The following is a 12,910-nucleotide window of genomic DNA, read 5'->3' as shown; positions in this document are numbered from 1 at the left end:
GGTCTCCAACGGCTCACCCTGGTCCACCTAGGCTAGCCCCTGCTGCATCGCGGCTCACCCTGGTGCACCACGGCTCACCCTGATCCACCTGGGCTAATTTCTAGAGCACCACGGCTCACCCTTGTGCTTCACGACTCACCCTTGTGCCTCACGGCTAACCCTTGTCCACCTCGGCTAGCCCCTGATGCACCATGGCTCACCTGGTGCACCACGGCTCACCCTGTTCCAACTGGGCTAGCCCCTGGCAAACCACGGCTCTTCCTGGTTCCCCACGGCTCACCCTGGTGCACCACGGCTCATCCTGGTCCACCTGGGCTAACCCTTGGTGCACCACGGCTAGCAACTGCTCCACCACGGCTCACCCTGGGGCACCACGGCTTACCCTGGTCCACCTGGGCTTGCTTCTGGAGCACCACGATTCACCCTGGTCCACCTGGGCTTGCTTCTGGAGCACCACGGTTCACCCTGGTGCCCCACGGCTATTCCTTATCCACCTAGCCTAGCCCTCCTAGGCTCACCCTAGTGCACCACGGCTCACCCTGGAGCTCCACGGCTCATCCTGGAGCCCCACGGCTTACCCTGGTCCACCTCGGCTAGCCCCTGGTGCCCCACGGCTAGCACCTGATGCACCACGACTCACCCTGGTGCACCACGGCTAGCCCCTACTGCACTGCGGCTCACCCTGAGGTACCACGGCTCACCCTGTTCCACCAGGGTTAGCCCTTAGCGCACCACGGCTCACCCTGGTGCCCCACGCTCACCCTGGTGCCCGACGGCTCACCCAAGTGCACCACGGCTTACCCTGGTCCACCTGAGCTAGCTTTTAGAGCACCACAGCTCCCCCTGGTGCCCCACGGCTAACCCTGGTGCACCTCGGCTAGCCCCTGTCGCACCACGACTCACCCTGGAGCCCCACGGCTTACCCTGGTCCACCTCGGCTAGCCCCTGGTGCACCACGGCTCACCCTGGTGCACCACGGCTCATCCTAGTCCACCTGAGCTAACCCCTGGTGCACCACGGCTAGCCACTGCTGCACTACGTCTCACCCTCGGGCACCACGGCTCCCCCTGTTCCACCTGGGCTAGCCCTTGGCGCACCATGGCTCACCCTAGTGCCCCACGGCTCACCCAGGTGCCCCACGGCTAACCCTGGTTCACCTCAACTAGCCCCCCGGTGTGCCACGGCTCACCCTGGTCTCCAACGGCTCACCCTGGTCCACCTAGGCTAGCCCCTGCTGCATCGCGGCTCACCCTGGTGCACCACGGCTCACCCTGGTCCACCTGGGCTAATTTCTAGAGCACCACGGCTCACCCTTGTGCCCCACGGCTGACCCTTGTCCACCTCGGCTAGCCCCTGATGCACCCTGGCTCACCTGGTGCACCACGGCTCACCTTGTTCCACCTGGGCTAGCCCCTGCCACACCACGGCTCTTCCTGGTTCCCCACGGCTAGCCCCTGGTACACCACGGCTCATCCTGGTCCACCACGGCTCACCCTGATCCACCACGGCTACACCTGGTCCACGAGGGCTAGCCCCTGGTGCACCACGGCTAGCCTCTACCGCACCACGGCTCACCCTGGGGCACCACAACTCACCCTGTTCCACCTGGGCTAGCCCTTGGCGCACCACGGCCCACCTTGGTGCCCCACGGCTAGCCCTTGATGCACCACGGCTCACCCTGGCGCACCACGGTTCACCTTGGGGCACCACGGCTAACCCTGGTCCACCTGGGCTAGCTTTTAGAGCACCACAGCTCACCCTGGTGCCCCACGGCTAACCCTGTTGCACCTCGGCTAGCCCGTCGTACTATTAGGCTCACCCTGGTGCACCACGGCTCACTCTGGTGCACCACGGCTCACTCTGGTACACCACGGTTCACCAAGGTGCCCCACGGCTTACCCTGGTCCACCTCGGCTAGCCCCTAGTGCACCACCGCTCACCTTGGTGCACCACGGCTCATCCTGGTCTACCTGGGTAACCCCTGGTGCACCACGGCTCACCCTGGTCCACCTGGGCTAGCCCCTAGTGCACCACGGCTCACCCTGGTGCCCGACGGCTCACCCTGGTGCACCATGGCTTACCCTGGTCCACCTGGGCTAGCTTTTAGAGCACCACAGCTCACCCTGGTGCCCCACGGCTAACCCTGTTGCACCTCGGCTAGCCTCTATCGCACCACGACTCACCCTGGAGCCCCACGGCTTACCCTGGTCCACCTCGGCTAGCCCCTGGTGCACCACGGCTCATCCTAGTCCACCTGGGCTACCCCTGGTGCACCACGGCTAGCCACTGCTGCACTACGGCTCACCCTGGGGCACCACGGCTCCCCCTGTTCCACCTGGGCTAGCCCTTAGCGCACCATGGATCACCCTAGCGCCCCACGGCTCACCCAGGTGCCCCACGGCTAACCCTGGTTCACCTCAACTAGCCCCCGGTGCGCCACGGCTCACCCTGGTCTCCAACGGCTCACCCTAGTCCACCTAGGCTAGCCCCTGCTGCAACGCGGCTCACCCTGGTGCACCACGGCTCACCCTGGTCCACCTGGGCTAATTTCTAGAGCACCACGGCTCACCCTTGTGCCCCACGACTAACCCTTGTCCACCTCGGCTAGCCCCTGATGCACCATGGCTCACCTGGTGCACCACGGCTCACCTTGTTCCACCTGGGCTAGCCCCTGGCACACCACGGCTCTTCCTGGTTCCCCACGGCTAGCCCCTGGTGCACCACGGCTCATCCTGGTCCACCACGACTCACCCTGATCCACCACGGCTACACCTGGTCCACGAGGGCTAGCCCCTGGTGCACCACGGCTAGCCCCTACCTCACCACGGCTCAACCTGGGGCACCACGACTCACCCTGTTCCACCTGGGCTAGCCCTTGGCGCACCACGGCTCACCCTGGTGCCCCACGGCTAGCCCTTGATGCACCACGGCTCATCCTTGCGCACCACGGTTCACCTTGGGGCACCACGGCTACCCTGGTCCACCTGGGCTAGCCCCTGGTCCACCTGGGATAGCTTTTGGAGCACCACGGTTCACCCTGGTGCCCCACGGCTACCCTTGATCCACCTAGGCTAGCCCGTCGTACTATTAGGCTCACCCTGGTGCACCACGGCTCACTCTGGTGCACCACGGCTTACTCTGGTCCACCACGGTTCACCCAGGTGCCCCACCGCTCACCTTGGTGCACCACGGCTCATCCTGGTCCACCTGGGTTAACCCCTGGTGCACCACGGCTCACCCTGGTCCACCTGGGCTAGCCCCTAGTGCACCACGGCTAGCCCCTACTGCACCACGGCTCACCCTGTTCAACCTGGGCTAGCCCTTGGTGCACCACGGCTCATCCTGGTGCACCACGGCTCATCCTGGGGCACCACGGTTGCCCCTGGTACACGAGGGCTAGTCCCTAGCGCACCACGGTTCACCCTGGGGCACCCCGGCTCACCCTGTGGTGCCACGGTTCACCCTGTTCTACCAGGGTTAGCCCTTGGCGCACCACGGCTCACCCTGGTGCCCCACGCTCACCCTGGCGTACCACGGCTCACCCTGGTCTACCACGGCTCATCCTGGTCCTGCATGGCTCATCTTGGTGCACCACGGCTCACCCTGGTCCACCTGGACTAGCTCCAGGTGCACCACCGCTAGCCCCTGCTCCACCACGGCTCACCCTGGTGCCCCACGGCTCTCCCTGGTGCACCACGGCTCAACTTGGTCCACCTAGGCTGGCCCTTGGTGCACCACGGCTAGCCCATACTGCACCACGGCTCACCCTATCCCACCTGGGCTAGCCCCTGGTGTAAGAACCTGCACCGTTAATTAAGGAAGTTAATTAACTAATTATGTGAAATTAAGAAATAATTCCATAATTGACCCTAATAATTATTATGAGTATTAAATAATTATGGTAAGTGATTAAAAATGCTGAAAGTCGCTTTTCGGAAGAAAAGTGCAGATACCGGTTCTGCTACTCGGTATAAAAGCGTACCGATAAAGTATCCCGGAAAATTATAATAAGTGCATGAATACTCCTTGAATAATATGTATGACTTGTAAAATAAGTTTCAAGTTAAAATAATGAGAACTGGTGCCAGAAACTGATACTGGCTATGAAAAGCGCGTACCAGAAAGGTGCTCCAAAAAATAAAATAAAAATATGATAATTCTTGTAAAATTGAGTAGGTTAAGAATCTAAAGTTTGGAATTAAAATTCTAAGCATAGAAATTAAAGTTAATACTGTGTGTTTAATGGTTAAATGACTATAAATACAATAGTTGGACATTAAACCCTATGCCATACACTATCCTGCGTGACTCTTGAAGGGCTGGTCAGCTGGTGCTTGGTGCTTGTGCCTTCCTTCACCTCTTTGGAGCCAAAGTAATCACCTTTTATGCTAGTTCCTTCATCTAAACACTTGTGCATTGTTTGAGTGATCCTTGTGAAGGTGGAAGAGTGTTCCTTTTGCTGTCATTGGCCTATGTGTGTTTGGGTTAAGGGCTGAGTTTGAAGTTTGAGTGTTGTGAGGCATGGTCATGGCATTTTGAGGTCCAAGTGGTGACCTTGGTGAGAAAGAACCAACCTTGGAGGTGTCATTTTCGTGCACTGTGTATAGTCAGTTTTGGGGAGCTGTTGATGAACTCCAAGAGCACTCCTTCCTCTGTTTTCAAGCTTGGGTAAGTGTATCACCTTTGATCATGAGTCTATGTGGTTACAAATGGAACCTTGATGCATGTAATGAGCTAAGATGATAACCTAACGTTGGGTAATGCTTAACACATTTAGAAAGGCATGTTTGAGCTTCTGTAATCGGTAAAAGTTGGACCTTTGGTTTGGATTTTCGCGAAATGCAGAATCTGGGTTCTGTCGCGAAATATCCGGATATTTCGTTGTGAATATCCGGATATTGATATCCGGATATGGGGATCTGAATATCCGGATATTGGAAGAGAGATATCCGGATATTGATATCCGGATATGCCCCCGACGAATATCCGGATATTCTGAGATTTCGAAGAACAGTAGCTGCACTGTTCATACAGTAGGCTATTGGGGGTTTGTGGACCCTAGATTGATGAAGTTGAACTTCTGTTTTAATTGAACTAAGTCAGAATCAAGTGGTTAAGGGCTTATGGCTTTGTGTGAAGCCTTAAGACATAAATCGTAAGAGAAAAACGTAGTCTTTATGTTTATGCTTATGAGCTATGAATGTTGATATGCTTGCTGGTCCTAATCAGATTGTGATCTGCTGTGTGTTGGACTTGAGCTGTATGGACTCTTGGCTTTGGATAGTGAGCTTGCAAGGTAAGCTTTCGTGTCCTCGATTTAGCTATGTTGTGGTTCCACCATGTCCCATGGGGATATGGTTATATGCATGTTGTGTTACATGCTTTTGATGTTTTGGAAATGCTATTGAGCTATTATATGCTAGTGCCTTTATGATATGCATGTGGTGTTCCATCTATACGGTAAGCTTGAGTATGTAGTACATACAATATGGTGAGGCTGTGGGTGAGGTGCAAGCGGTGTTCCTTGTACTATCTGTAGGTAATAGACGTATTCCTGCATTTCTCTGCCCAGTAGAATAGTATTGACACACTTGTCATGAATATCTGTTGCACTGCATAGTTTAGGAAATTATATTGAATTACTGCTTTTAGAACTTATATTGCACATGTAAGTGAGCTTGGGGTGGAAGATCCTTGAGGACCCCTTGTATTACTAAGATATCTTGTTTAGAGATCTCACCCCATGTTTGGGGAATGCTTATTTCAGGTTCAGGTAATGTGGGGGCTGATGCCTCTAACGGCAGGAGGCCAGAGCTTAGCTGATGATATTGTTGTTATATATTTATGCTGACATGTCTGGGTTTGGATGCTGTTTATGTTTTCCGCCATATTATTATGCTGTTGATGTTGAGACTAATGTTGAGCTTGATGACTTATTTGGGTGAGCATGGGGTTTGTCCATGCCACTTTATGTTAGTTCTTTGAGTTGAGTTATATAACTTAGTAGGTTGTCCGGTCTACGTGTTGTAGTCCCATGACTAGAGACTCATATCTGTTATTTTAATTAATGAGGTACTCAGTTAGCTGTCTTTTGCAATTTACATACAGGTCTGGTTTTATTTAAATGATTAATTAAGCAAGTTGGTAATAATAATGACATCATAATTGAAAAGAAAAAGATGTTCCGCATTTTTAATTAAGCGCAGCTTAATACAATGATATGATAACATACCAGATATATACAATAGCCCTGGTGCCCCACGGCTAGCCCCTGATGCACCACGGCTCATCCTGGTGCACCACACTCACCCTGGTGCACCACGGCTCACCCTGGTCCACCACGACTAGCCCAAGGTGCACCCTGGCTCATCCTGGTGCACCACGGCTAACCCTGGTCCACCAGGGCTAGTCTATGGCGCACCACGGCTCACACTGGGGTACAACAGCTAACCCTGGTCCACCTGGACTAGCCCCTGGCGCACCACGGCTCACCTTGGTCCCCCTCGGCTAGCCCCTGCTGCACCACGGCTCACCCTGGTCCACCTGGGCTAGCCCCTGGTGCACCACGACTAGCCCCTACTGCACCACGGCTCACCCTGTTCCACCAGGGTTAGCCCTTGGCGACACACGACTCACCCTGGTGCACCACACTCACCCTGGTGCACCACGGCTCACACGAGGGTACAACGGCTAACCCTGGTCCACCTGGACTAGCCCCGGCGCACCACGGCTCACCCTGGTCCCCCTCGGCTAGCCCCTGATGCACCACGGCTCACCCTGGTCCACCTGGGCTAGCCCCTGGTGCACCACGGCTAGCCCCTACTGCACCACGGCTCACCCTGGGGTACCACGGCTCACCCTGTTCCACCAGGGTTAGCCCTTGGCGACACACGGCTCACCCTGGTGCCCCACGATCACCCTCGTGCACCACGGTTCACCCTGGTCCACCACAGCTCATCCTGGTGCACTACGGCTAACCCTGGTCAACCAGGGCTTGTCCCTAACGCACCACGGCTAACCCTAATCCACTGGGCTAGCCCCTGGTGCACCATGACTCGCCCTGGTGAACCACGGCTTCCCCTGGTCCACCTCGGCTAGCTTTTGGAGCACCACGGTTCACCCTGGTGCACCACGGCTAACCCTGGTCCACCTCGGCTAGCCCCTGTCGCACCACGCTCACTCTGGTGCACCACGGCTCACCCTAGTGCCCCACGGCTCATCCTAGTCCACCTAGGCTAACCTTTGGTGCACCACGGCTAGCCACTGCTGCACCACGACTCACCCTGGGGCACCACGGCTCCCCCTGTTCCACCTGGGCTAGCCCCTAGCACACCATGGCTCACCCTGGTGCCCCACGGCTAGCCCCTGGTGCACCACGACTCATCCTGGTCCACCACAGCTCACCCTGGTCCACCACGGCTAGCCCCTGGCGTCCCACGGCTCACCCTGGCTAGCCCCTGGCGCACCACGGCTACACCTGGTCCACCCTGGCTAGCCCCTGGCGCACCACGGCTACACCTGGTCCACCCTGGCTAGCCCCTGGCGCACCACACTCACCCTGGTGCACCACACTCACCCTGGTCCACCACGGCTAGCCCAAGGTGCACCATGGCTCATCCTGGTGCACCACGGCTAACCCTGGTCCACCAGGGCTAGTCTATGGCACACCACGGCTCACACGAGGGTACAACGGCTAACCCTGGTCCCCCTGGACTAGCCCTTGGCGCACCAAGGCTCACCCTGGTCCCCCTCGGCTAGCCCCTGATGCACCACGGCTCACCCTGGTCCACCTGGGCTAGCCCCTGGTGCACCACGGCTAGCCCCTACTGCACCACGGCTCACCCTGGGGGTACCACGGCTCACCCTGTTCCACCAGGGTTAGCCCTTGGCGACACACGGCTCACCCTGGTGCCCCACGATCACCCTCGTGCACCACGGTTCACCCTGGTCCACCACAGCTCATCCTGGTGCACTACGGCTAACCCTGGTCAACCAGGGCTTGTCCCTAACGCACCACGGCTAACCCTAATCCACTGGGCTAGCCCCTGGTGCACCATGACTCGCCCTGGTGAACCACGGCTTCCCCTGGTCCACCTCGGCTAGCTTTTGGAGCACCACGGTTCACCCTGGTGCACCTCGCCTAACCCTGGTCCACCTCGGCTAGCCCCTGTCGCACCACGCTCACTCTGGTGCACCACGGCTCACCCTCGTGCCCCACGGCTCATCCTAGTCCACCTAGGCTAACCTTTGGTGCACCACGGCTAGCCACTGCTGCACCACGACTCACCCTGGGGCACCACGGCTCCCCCTGTTCCACCTGGGCTAGCCCCTAGCACACCATGGCTCACCCTGGTGCCCCACGGCTAGCCCCTGGTGCACCACGACTCATCCTGGTCCACCACAGCTCACCCTGGTCCACCACGGCTAGCCCCTGGCGCCCCACGGCTCACCCTGGCTAGCCCCTGGCGCACCACGGCTACACCTGGTCCACCCTGGCTAGCCCCTGGCGCACCACGGCTACACCTGGTCCACCCTGGCTAGCCCCTGGCGCACCACGGCTACACCTGGTCCACCATGGCTAGCCTCTGGCGCACCACACTCACCCTGGTCCACCACGGCTAGCCCAAGGTGCACCATGGCTCATCCTGGTGCACCACGGCTAACCCTCGTCCACCAGGGCTAGTCTATGGCGCACCACGGCTCACACGAGGGTACAACGGCTAACCCTGGTCCACCTGGACTAGCCCTTGGCGCACCAAGGCTCACCCTGGTCCCCCTCGGCTAGCCCCTGATGCACCACGGCTCACCCTGGTCCACCTGGGCTAGCCCCTGGTGCACCACGGCTAGCCCCTACTGCACCACGGCTCACCCTGGGGTACCACGGCTCACCCTGTTCCACCAGGGTTAGCCCTTGGCGACACACGGCTCACCCTGGTGCCCCACGATCACCCTCGTGCACCACGGTTCACCCTGGTCCACCACAGCTCATCCTGGTGCACTACGGCTAACCCTGGTCCACCAGGGCTAGTCCCTAACGCACCACGGCTAACCCTAATCCACTGGGCTAGCCCCTGGTGCACCACGACTCACCCTGGTGAACCACAGCTTCCCCTGGTCCACCTCGGCTAGCTTTTGGAGCACCACGGTTCACCCTGGTGCACCACGGCTAACCCTGGTCCACCTCGGCTAGCCCGTGTCGCACCACGGCTCACCCTCGTGCACCACGGCTCATCCTAGTCCACCTAGGCTAACCCTTGGTGCACCACGGCTAGCCACTGCTGCACCACGACTCACCCTGGGGCACCACGGCTCCCCTTGTTCCACCTAGGCTAGCCCCTAGCACACCATGGCTCACCCTGGTGCCCCACGGCTAGCCCCTGGTGCACCACGACTCATCCTGGTCCACCACGGCTCACCCTGGTCCACCACAGCTCACCCTGGTCCACCACGGCTAGCCCCTGGCGCCCCACGGCTCACCCTGGGGCGCCCTGGCTAGCCCCTGGCGCACCACGGCTACACCTGGTCCTCCCTGGCTAGCCCCTGGCGCACCACGGCTACACCTGGTCCACCCTGGCTAGCCCCTGGCGCACCACGGCTATCCCTGGTGCCCTACGGCTCACCCTGGTCCGCCAAGGGTAGCCCGTGCTGTACCACGGCTCACCTAGGTGCACCACAGCTCACCCTGGTCCACCTGGGCTAGTTTCTGGTGCCCCCCGGCTCATCCCTGGTGTCCCACGGCTCATCCTGGTCCACCACAGCTCACCCTGGTCCATCTGGGCTAGCTTCTGGAGCACCACGGCTCACCCTGGTGCCCCACGGCTCACCCTTATCCACCTCGGCTAGCCCCTGATGCATCACGGGTCACCCTGGTGCACCACAGCTAGCCCCTACTGCTCCACGGCTCACCCTGGGGTACCACGGCTCACCCTGTTCCACCAGGGTTAGCCCTTGGCGCACCACGGCTCACCCTGGTGCCCCACGCTCACCCTGGTGCCCCACGACTCACCCTGGTCCACCACAGCTCATCTTGGTGCACCACGGCTAACCCTGGTCCTCCAGGGCTAGTCACTGACGCACCACGGCTCACCCTGGGGCACCACGGCTAACCCTGGTGCACTGGCTAGCCCCTGGTGCACCACGGCTCACCCTGATGCACCACGGCTCACCCTGGTCCACCTGGGCTAGCCCCTAGTGCACACCTCTACTGCACCACGGTTCACCCTAGGGCACCACGACTCACCCTGTTCAACCTGGGCTATCCCCTGGCGCACCACAGCTCATCCTGGTGCACCACGGCTACCCCTGGTACGCCACGGCTAGTCCCTAGCGCACCACGGCTCACCCTGGTGCACCACAGCTACATCTGGTCCATGAGGGCTAGCCCCTGGGGCACCACGACTCACCCTGGTCCACCGGGGCTAGCCCCTGTGCACCACGGCTCTCCCTGGTCCACCTGGGCTAGCCCCTGCTGCACCACGGCTCACCCTGGGGTAGCCTCTGTTGCACCTGGGCTAGCCCCTGTAGCACCACGGCTCACCCTGGTGCCCCACGGCTAGCCCCTGGTGCACCACGGGTCATCCTGGTCCACGACGGCTCACCCTGGTCCACCACGGCTAACCCTGCTCCACGAGGGCTAGCCCCTTGTGCACCACGGCTAGCCCCTGGTGCACCACGGCTAACCCTGATCCACGAGGGCTAGCCCCTTGTGCACCACGACTCACCCTGGTTCACCATGGCTAGCCCCTGGTGCACCATGACTCAGCCACGTGCACCACGTCTAGCCCCTGGTGCACCACGGCTCACCCTGATCCACCTGTGCTAGCCCCTGGTGCACCACGGTTCACCCAGGTGCACCACGACTAACCCTACTCCACCAGGGCTAGCCGTTGGTGCACCACGACTCATCTTGCTACACCACGACCGATCGTGGTCCACCACGGCTCACGATGTTGCACCAGGATGAGACGTGGTGCACCAGGGTGAGCCGTGGTGGATAAGGATGAGCCGTGGTGCACCAAGGGCTAGCCGTGGTGCACCCGGATGAGCCGTGGTGCACCAAGGGCTAGCCCAGGTGGACTAGTGTTAGCCGTGGTGCACCAGAGGCTAGACGTGGTGCACCAGGTGAGCCATGGTGGACCAGAATGAGTCGTGGTGCACCAGGGGCTAGGCCTGGTCCAACAGGATGAGCCGTGGTGCACCAGGGGCTAGCCTTTGGAGCACCACGACTCACCATGGTGCCCTACGGCTAGCCCCTCCTGCACCACGGCTCACCCTGGTGCTCACCGCTAGCTTTTGGTGCACCCCGGCGAGCCCTGGTGCACCCCGGCTAGCGCCGGTGCACCACGACAGGCCCTAAGTTCACCACGGCTAGTCGGGTGCACCACGTCTCACCCATAGGGCACCACAGCTAGCCAAATGCACCACGGCTCACCCCTACAGTACCACGTCGAGCCATTGTGAACCACGACTCCCCCTGGTGCACCATCGCTAGGCCTTGGTGCACCGCGACTCTCCCTGGTGCACCACGACTCCCCCTGATGCTCCCCGGATAGCTCTTTGTGCACCATGGCTCACTTCGATACACCCCGGCTAGCCCGTGGTGCACCTAGGTTGGCTCGTGTTTCACTATGGCTAGCCCGTGGTGCACCACGGCTCACCCTGGTGTACCTCAACTAACCCTCGTTGCATCACGACTCACTCCTTGGGCACCACAGCTAGCCTCTAGTGCATCACGGCGAACTCTGGTGCAACTCGACAGGTCCCGGGTGAACCACCGCTAGCCCTAGTGTAGCTCGACAAGCCCCATGGTGCACTACGGCTAACCCCGATGGGCACAATAGCTAGTCCCTGGTGCACCTCGACACTGGCCCCGATGCATCACGGCTAGCCCGGGTGAAACCCGGCTCACCCTGGCACACCACGACTAGCCCTGGGTGCACTTGGCGCACCACGGCTAGCCTCGTTGCCCCACGGCTCACCCGGACGCACCATGGTTAGCCCCGTTGCACTACGGCTCACCCTGGTGCACCCCGGCTAGCCTTTGGAGCACCACGACTCACCTTGGTGCACCATGGCTCACCCTGATGCTACCCGGCTAGCTTTTGGTGCAGCTTGGCTCACCCTAGTGCACCACCGCTAGCCTTTGGTGCACCACTGCTCACCCTGGTGCACCCCGGCTAGCCCTTGGTGCACCACGGTTAGCCTCCGGTTCACCACGGCAAGCCCCCGGTGCACCACGACTCATCCTGGTGCACCCGAGCTGGCCCTTGGTGCACCACGGCCAGCCCTGGTGCACCCCGGTAGCCTTTGGTGCACCACGACTCACTCCGATGCACCTCAACAGGCCCCAGGTGCATCACTGCTAGCCCTGGTGCACCTCGACTGGCCTCGTGATAAACCACGGCTAGCCCCGATGCACCACGACTAGCCCCTGTCGACAGGCCCCGGGTGCACCACGACTAGCCGCGATGCACTCCAAGAGCCCGGGTGCACCACAGCTAGCCCCGATGCACCTTGAGGGCCTGGATGCACCTCGATAGAAATAATTATTTAAGAAATTAGTTCACGTGTAAAAATAATTTAAAAAACTAATTAAAAAGAGTTTAAAGTTTGTAAAAGATCTAAAGTCTAAGAGGGTTTATTGTATTTTTCCTAGAGAATAATGCAGATTGAGAGTTCATTTGTTGGTATTTTTTTAAATTAATAAATATGTCTAAAATTTTAAAACTAAGTTTTTAGTAAAAAGAAATAACCACCAAAAAAAAGGAACAGCGTATAAAAATGAAAAATATTTTTTAAAAAATATTCAAATGCATCGTGATTATATCTCAAAATAAGAATACAAATTTGGGAAATCCATTGTGCTGGAAATAATAATTCAGAAGAAAAGAAAAGAAAATTAACAAACGAG

This window comes from Gastrolobium bilobum, unplaced genomic scaffold, assembly GCF_033153095.1.
Source record: "Gastrolobium bilobum isolate Gb01-03AN ecotype WA unplaced genomic scaffold, APGP_CSIRO_Gbil_v1 utg8160, whole genome shotgun sequence".
In the NCBI taxonomy this organism is placed as follows: domain Eukaryota; kingdom Viridiplantae; phylum Streptophyta; class Magnoliopsida; order Fabales; family Fabaceae; genus Gastrolobium; species Gastrolobium bilobum.
The sequence above is the reverse complement of the archived record's forward strand: the minus strand, read 5'-3'. Positions refer to the sequence as shown.